Here is an 8564-nt window from a genome sequence, read left to right as displayed (position 1 = left end):
TTAACTAAGCTAACAGGGTTAGTTAGGGGGCGTGGGCCCCAGCAGTCAGTGACTGGTTAGTACTAACTAACTAACTAATTTAACTAACGTTTTAATTAATCATTTTTATTTAGAAAGAAAAAAAAACGTTTATTTAACAAAATACGCGATGGGGCCCGCGTGTCAGGGACACTGTGTGCCCAGTCAGCACAGTTGACCACGGTCAACGTGGTCAACTGGGGCCAGGGGGCCCACGGGCAGTGACCCAGAGGCGGGGCCCAGGTGTGCCACGTCGGTCGCGTCGGGGTTTCGCCGCCGGCGACCAAAACAGAGGCGGGGCTCGCCGGACTTCGCCGGAAATCGCGCACAGGGGGTCATTTGGCCTGGGACTTGGCGCGTTCGAACGAGAAGACGAAGCCGCGCCGCATGGTGTGGTCGGTTGGACGCGGGGGTGACCGGAACTGCATCGGCGACGAGTGGAGGCGGCGGTGGGGTTCGGGACCTCGTCGGGAGCTGGGCGAGGTCTACGGCGCTCCAGGAGCTCGTCAGAGCTATTAGCTCGAGCGGAGGAGCTCGGTGGCGAGCCCTACGACGGCAATGGCGGACGGCAGAGCTTGGCTTGCGGGCGAGCTGGCTACGGCGAAAGGCACGGCGCGAGGAGAGGAAAGGAGGAAGGGAGGAGCTCACCGGGCGGCTACGAAAAGCCTGCGACAGCTTAGGAGCGCAGAGGTGGCCGGAGATGACGGCGGTCACCGGCGACAGAGGAGAAAGGGGGCTGCTCGATCCGCTCCCCGTAGTGGCTCCCGGCTCGCGCTCACGGACGGGGACTGGGTAGACGACGGCGGCGGAGACGATGGGCTCGATGGCGAGGCGAATGGGGCTCGGTGGCCGCGATGACGACGGAGAACGGCGGCGAGCGCGCTCGGGAGAGGCGGGCGAGCGAGACAGGGTGGGGGAAGAGCAGGTGGATCAGGGAGGCGAGAGAGGGGAGTGGAGGTAGGTGGGGAGGAGGCCGAGGCGTCGAGGGGGGGAGGCAACCTTATCCTCCTCGTCGACGGCGAGGCGGTTCGGCGGCGACGCGCGGCGCGCGCCCTCGGTCGGTTGAACAGGGGTACGGGAGAGCGATCGGGGAGGTTGGGCCGGCTGGGCTGGTTGGGGGCCAAGGGGGGGCAGGGGGCTGTGGGTCGCCGAGGCCCAAGGGGAGGCCAGGGCTCTCCCACCCCCTCTTCTTTTCCTTTTTTTTAAACAGCTTTTGCATTTTCTTTTCTTTTTCTTTTAGCCAATAAAGACTTTGTAAAAGATTATGCCATTGGACAAAATAATCTCAAAGAATTATTATGCACTGCCAAAAAAAGATTGTGAGGCTTTAGAAATAGTTTGCCATTTTCATAAATTAAAAAGGCATTTAATTTATTTCTTAGGCCACTGTTTGAAGTAGCTTAGGCCACTCAAACCTTTTTGCAAAAATGTTGGTTCACCACCAAAATTAGTTGTGGATTATTCTGCACATGATGAACATTTTTGTTTTCATGTCTGAGCATTTTGAATTTCAGACAAAATTTGAATTTGAATTCAACTGGAATGTGAAAGAACATGAGACAATAATGATCAGGCACATGTTTAGCAAAAAAAAAATTAACTTAACCCCAGGGGTTACTGTAGCATCATTACACCGGGGTGTTACAACTCTCCTCCTCTAAAAGAAATTCTCGTCCCGAGAATTAAGAGGTAGAAGGGAAAAGGTCGGGGTATTCAGCCCGGAGGTTATCTTCGCATTCCCAAGTGGCTTCCTCTTTAGTATGATTCGACCATTGCACCTTGAGGAACTTAGTAACCTTCTGGCGGGTTCGACGTTCAGCTTCTTCAAGAATGCAGATCGGATGCTCCTTGTATGTGAGATCATCTTGAATTTCAATCAATTCCGGATCCACTTCACGTTCCGGATCTTTGAAGCATCGACGAAGTTGCGACACATGGAAGACGTCATGAACGTGAGAGAACTGAGGTGGCAACTCCAGTTGATAAGCCACCAGTCCACGACGGGCGAGAATACGGAAGGGACCAATGTAGCGAGGAGCTAACTTTCCCTTGACTCCGAACCGATGAGTGCCTCTCAAAGGAGTGACACGCAGATAAGCTTGTTCACCAGGTTGATAAGTTGAACCCCAGTGTTTCCGGTCATAGTTGCTCTTCTGGCGGGATTGGGCCGCCTTGAGATTATCCCGGACAATGCGAACCTGCTCTTCAGCTTGTTGAATAATGTCCGGACCAATGAGTGCTCGTTCCCCAGTTTCTGACCAATTCAGAGGGGTTTGGCACTTACGTCCATAAAGCACTTCAAAGGGTGCCATCTTCAAGCTGGCTTGATAGCTGTTGTTATAAGAGAACTCCGCATAAGGGAGAGATTCTTCCCACTTCTTGCCGAAAGAAATAACACAAGCTCGAAGCATGTCTTCAAGAATTTGATTGACTCGCTCGACTTGGCCTTGGGATTGGGGATGATAAGCAGTGCTCCAGGTGATATGAGTTCCCATTGCCTCTTGGAAACTATCCCAGAACTTAGAAGTGAAAATACTGCCGCGGTCTGAACTGATCTCCTTCGGAATGCCGTGGAGTGACACAATTCGGGAGATATACAAGGTTGCCAATTGACTAGCAGTGATAGTCTCCTTGACTGGTAGAAAGTGAGCAACCTTCGAGAATTGGTCGATGACGACAAAGATAGCATCGTTACCTTTCTGAGACTTGGGAAGGCCAGTGACGAAGTCCATTTGGATCTTATCCCACTTCCATTCAGGAATCGGAAGCGGTTGTAGAAGTCCAGCCGGTTTTTGATGTTCTGCTTTGACGCGACGGCAAACGTCACATTCTTCGATATATCGAGCAATGTCTTGCTTCATTTTAGACCACCAGTACTTCTGACGGATGTCTAGATACATCTTGGTACTTCCCGGATGAATAGAGAGAGGGGTGTCATGCGCTTCTTTCATCACCTTCTCTGTCATAAGCTCGAACCGGGGTACGACAATGCGATGTCTGAAGTATAAGGTTCCATCTTCACCAAGTGAGAAATCTCTGGATTTCTCCAAGGCAAGATCCTTTTTCATCAGATCAACATGAGCATCTTTGGCTTGAGCAGACTTGATTGCTTTCAGAAGAGTTGGTTCCAAAACAAGGTTATTCAGAGAACCCTGTGGAACTAGTAGAAGGTTCAGCTTGCATAGCTCTTCATAAAGGCGGGGTTGAGCTTTGTAGACCTGGTGATTATTGCAATAAGACTTTCGGCTTAGGGCATCGGCCATTACATTAGCCTTGCCAGGTGTACAAGATATACCGCAGTTGTAGTCAGCAATATCTTCCATCCATCGCTGCTGACGGAGGTTCAGATCTGGCTGAGTAAACAGGTACTTCAGACTCTGATGATCAGTGAAGATCTCACAACGATTACCGAGAAGGTATTGTCGCCATAGCTTCAATGCAAAGATAACCGCTACAAGCTCAAGGTCATGAACCGGGTAGTTTTCTTCGTGAGGACGCACTTGACGGGAGGCATAGGCAATCACCCTGCGCTCTTGCATTAGAACACAGCCTAATCCTTGACGTGAAGCGTCACAATAGATGACAAAGTCCTTGCGAGAATCAGGGGGAGCAAGCACTGGGGCAGAAGTCAGTTTATCCTTGAGTGCCTGGAAACTTTCCTGACATTTGTCTGTCCAATCGAACTTAACGCCTTTGTGAAGCAGATTAGTCAGTGGCTTGGCGATCTTGGAGAAGTTCTCGACAAAGCGGCGACAATAGCTGGCCAGTCCGAGAAAGCTTCTGACTTGCTTGACAGTCTTCGGAGGGGTCCAGTCAAGAATAGCCTGAACGCGCTCTGGGTTGACAGCAATACCATCCTTGGAGATAACATGACCAAGGTAGGTGACTTCGGGTAACCAGAATTCACATTTGGAATACTTGGCATAAAGTTGATGCTCTCGAAGCTTCTCCAGAACAAGACAAAGATGTTCAGCATGTTCTTCTTTATTCTTCGAATATACCAGTATATCATCCAGATAGACTACGACGAACTTGTCGAGGTAATCCATGAATATATAGTTCATCAGACGAGAGAATGTAGCTGGAGCATTGGTTAAACCGAATGACATGACGGTGTACTCGTAAGAACCATAACGAGTCACAAATGCGGTCTTTGGAATATCCTCTTCACGAACACGGATCTGGTGGTAACCCAACCTCAAGTCGAGTTTAGAGAATATTGATGAACCAGCCAGTTGATCATACAGATCATTGATCCGAGGAAGGGGATATTTGTTTTGAATTGTAGCTTGGTTGATAGGACGATAGTCTTGGACCAAACGGTTCGTACCGTCCTTCTTCTTGACGAAGAGAGAAGGTGCTCCCCAAGCAGAGGAACTTGGACGAATGAAACCCTTGTGAAGAGATTTGTCGATTTCCTCCTTAAGCTCAAGGAGTTCATGAGGTGGCATCTTGTAGGGTCGTTTTGCAATAGGAACGGTGCCTGGTTTCAAGTCGATGACGAACTCGACAGCCCGGGCAGGGGGTATTCCTGGAAGTTCTTCTGGAAATACGTCTTGGAAGTTGCGAACGACTGGAATCTTTTCAATTCCCTCAAGAGGTGCCGCGTTCAACGCATTCAAAGCATAAAGTCGTGCTTCAGCGTTTTGAACAAGCTGAGCATGGTAGCTTACTATCTCATCGGAAGGATGTAGGAGGTGAACGACCTTGGTGGCGCAAACGATAGAGGCAGTATGCGCTTTCAACCATTCCATTCCCAGAATGAGGTCAATATTGGAAGAATCAAGAATAATGGGAGAAACACGAAATTCCAACCCTTCAATTTCAATGGGGACGTCGCGACCAATCATGGTAGTTCGACACTGACCCGCAGGGGTGCGTACCACTATCGGAGTGTTCATGGGCTCGCAACGAATGTCATGTGCGTAAGCAAAATTTTTTGACATGAATGAATGTGATGCTCCTGAATCGAATAAAACAGAAGCCGGTATTGAATTAACAAGAAGAGTACCCATCACAGTGGCAGGCTGGTCTTGAGCTTCATTTAGATCAACATGATTAGCCTGACCATGACCATAAGGTCTGGCATTATTGTTATGGGGCTGATTGTTACGGCCAGTTGAAGGTAGAGCCAGCTGGCTCTTTTTCTGAGTGCACTCTTTAGCAAGGTGGCCGGGGCGGCCACATCTGAAGCACAGACCATCATTGGGATCGGGAGCAGGAGCTTGGGATGGTACATCTCGAAGAGGCTGCCTCTCTGGTGGAGGAGGCAGACGAGATGCAGCATAGGACTGTCTTGGTGTAGGTGCAGTTGGATGATACATGCTGTGGGGAATCCATATCCGACGCTTCTGCGCTGACGGGCCCGAAGATGGGCCAGCGTCACGGCTACGCATGAGGGATCCCTGGTGTTCCTGAAGACCAGTCTCAACCTGAATAGCCTTGTTCACCAAGGTGGCGAAGTCGGCAAAGTCATGAATGAGCAGTGCTAGCTTGATATCTGGGTGAAGTCCATCACGAAACTTTTCTTGCTTACGAGCATCAGTTGCAATGTCTTCTTCAGCATAACGTGACAAGTCCAGAAATTCCCGTTGATAAGCATCTACAGTCTTGTTGCCTTGGTTGAGGTTGCGGAACTCTCGCTTCTTCCTGTCCATGGTTCCCTGAGGAATGAAACGGGCACAGAAGGCAGCTTGGAAATCCGGCCAAGTAATGACCATTCCAGCAGGTAGGGTACGCCTGTGGCTGTCCCACCATTGAGCAGCAGGACCCTTCAGAAAGAAAGATGCGAAGGTGACATAGCTGGCAGGGGCAACACTAGCAGACTCCATTTCATATGTGATGTCGCGGAGCCAGTCATCAGCATCAAGGGGTTGAGTTGAGCTGCGGTAGATAGTTGGGTTGAGGCGCATGAAGTCCTGCAGAGTTACTCGGGTTGGATGTTGATTCATGTTCGGACGAGGAAACTGAGCCATCATTCCTTCCATGAACTGGCGAGTTAACTCAAACTGTTGCCTCATTCCAGTAAAGAATTCAGGCGGTGGTGGGTCGTTGGCACCACAGCCACGACCAGCGGGTCAAACCATCCTGCTAACATGTAACAGGGGTAGTTCAGCATTGAGCATTTGCAAAGATAAGGATCATTCATGATGAAAACATGCATAATGAAGGAGGTACGATGGATTCCACTCCGTAGTCAACACGACAGGGTGTGCACTACTCAAAAAGCTATTCTAAGGAATAACTATGGCTTCATCCAACTTCGGGGTGAATGTGGTCACGGGATCCTAATGTTAGTAAATTCATTTAACCCGAGTAGAAGAGAGTTCAGAGTCCCAGAGTATAGACGAGGAGTAAAAGATGCTAATACCACCCATATGGCGACGTGGGCCCGTAAGCCACACAGCCAAGTTAGTAAAACAGTTTTCAGTGACTAGACTCAACTTCGGCCAAGGAGTTGGAAAGGGGGCTACCTATAGGCAGTCGGCTCTGATACCAACTTGTGACGCCCTCGATTCAATCGTACGCTAATCATACACGCAAATGTGTACGATCAAGATCAAGGACTCACGGGAAGATATCACAACACAACTCTAGACACAAATTAAAATAATACAAGCTTTATATTACAAGCCAGGGGCCTCGAGGGCCCGAATACATCAGCTTGAAAACAAACGAGTCAGCGGAAGCAACAATATCTGAGTACAGACATGAGTTAAACAAGTTTGCCTTAAGAAGGCTAGCACAAAAGCATCTACGATCGAAAAGGCAAGGCCTCCTGCCTGGGAGCCTCCTAACTACTCTTGGTCGTCGGCGTCCGTCACGTGGTAGGAGGCACCCTCGGGGTAGCAGCAGTCGTCAAAGGTGGCATCTGGCTCCTGGACTCCACCATCTGGTTGCAACAACCAGAAAGAAGAAAGAAGGGGGAAAAGGGGGAGCAAAGCAACCGTGAGTACTCATCCAAAGTACTCGCAAGCAAGGATCTACACTACATATGCAACATTATCAAAGGAAGGCTGTATATGTGGACTGGGCTACAGAAATGCCAGAATAGAGAGAAGGTCTAGTCCTATAGAAGACTAGCATCTTCTGGAAATCACCATCTTGCAGCAAACAAGAGGGAGTAGGGTAGCATAAAGTAAAGTGGTAGTAGTGTTATCAACCTCGGCCAGAGATCCTTTCTCGACTCCCTGCGAGAAAGCAATCCCAGAGCCATACTATCCAGTTATCATCACAATCAAATCCTCATCACCATCCAGTTCTCATCACAAGTATCCAGTTCTAGTTGTATCGATCGGGATACAACTCCAAGTGTCCGTTACCATAGGACAGGCTATCGATAGATGTTTTCTTCCCTGCAGGGGTGCACCAACTTACCCACCACGCTCGATTGACTCCGGCCGGACACACTTTCCAGGGTCATGCCCGGCCTCGGCCAAACAATACGCCGCAACCCGACCTAGGCTTAATAGAGAGGACAGCACGCCGGACTAAACCTATGCCCCCAGGGGTCATGGGCCATCTCCTCGGGAACTCCTGCACGTTGCGTGGGCGGCCGGTGAGCAGACCTAGCTACCTCCCTAAAAAGGCAGGAGCTTACCAGTCCAACCCGGCGCGCGCCGCTCCGTCGCTGACATCTATTAAGCTTCGGCTGATGTACACGACGCAGAACGCCCATACTATGCCCACGTGATGGTTAGTGCTATCAGGCCAGAGGCCCCTCGGATCAAATATCCAAATCGTAGTGGATTAGGAACGCGCGGTAACAAGCAGAGACTCACGAAAGATGTGACCCCGTTGCCCCGTCTCGAGGACTTGCGGCAAGGGCTAAGAATGCCCGGCCACGCCTCGTAATTATCTCACGGGCACCTTCCAGGTCAACCCGTCTCCACATCACTTTCCAAGTAACAGTTGTAAAGTCCAAGTATCCGTGTGTCCAAACATCAAGAGGAAAACCCAAGGAATCACCCTCGGTGGGTTCCACTCAATGTAATCATCAAGGTGAACGTAGAGGAATCACCCTCGAGGTTCACACTTGAGGGGTTGCACGACAGAGTCGTATCGGAAGTGGTTAAAGAGGAAATCACCCTCGATGACCACGACCGAATAGCTACACTACAGGGTTAACATCAGAAGTGTTGTAGAGGTCTCACCCTCGGCACTCGATAGTATCCCAGTAGTGTCGAGCAACTAAGGGGAATGTGATGTGCGGTGCCGGGGCCTGGTCTTCGATCCCGTTGATCGGGTCTTCTGATTATCCAGCGGGGCAGTCGGGACAAGGCGGGGGTCACTGATGGATCACTAACCAACCTATACTAAGCAGTTTAGGATAAGCAGGTAAGGTAACAATAAGCAGGTTACAAAAGAAGGCTATGCATCAGAATAGGAGCAAACAATAACAATAGCAAAATCTAATGCAAGCATGAGGGAATGGAATGGGCGATATCGGGATGATCAAAGGGGGGGGTGCTTGCCTGGTTGATCTGGCAAGAAGGGGTCGTTGTCAACGACGTAGTCGATCACCGGGGCATCAGCGGCCTCGGGGG

Source organism: Triticum aestivum, chromosome 7A (genome assembly GCF_018294505.1).
Source record: "Triticum aestivum cultivar Chinese Spring chromosome 7A, IWGSC CS RefSeq v2.1, whole genome shotgun sequence".
Lineage (NCBI taxonomy): Eukaryota > Viridiplantae > Streptophyta > Magnoliopsida > Poales > Poaceae > Triticum > Triticum aestivum.
Note: the sequence above shows the minus strand (reverse complement) of the source record.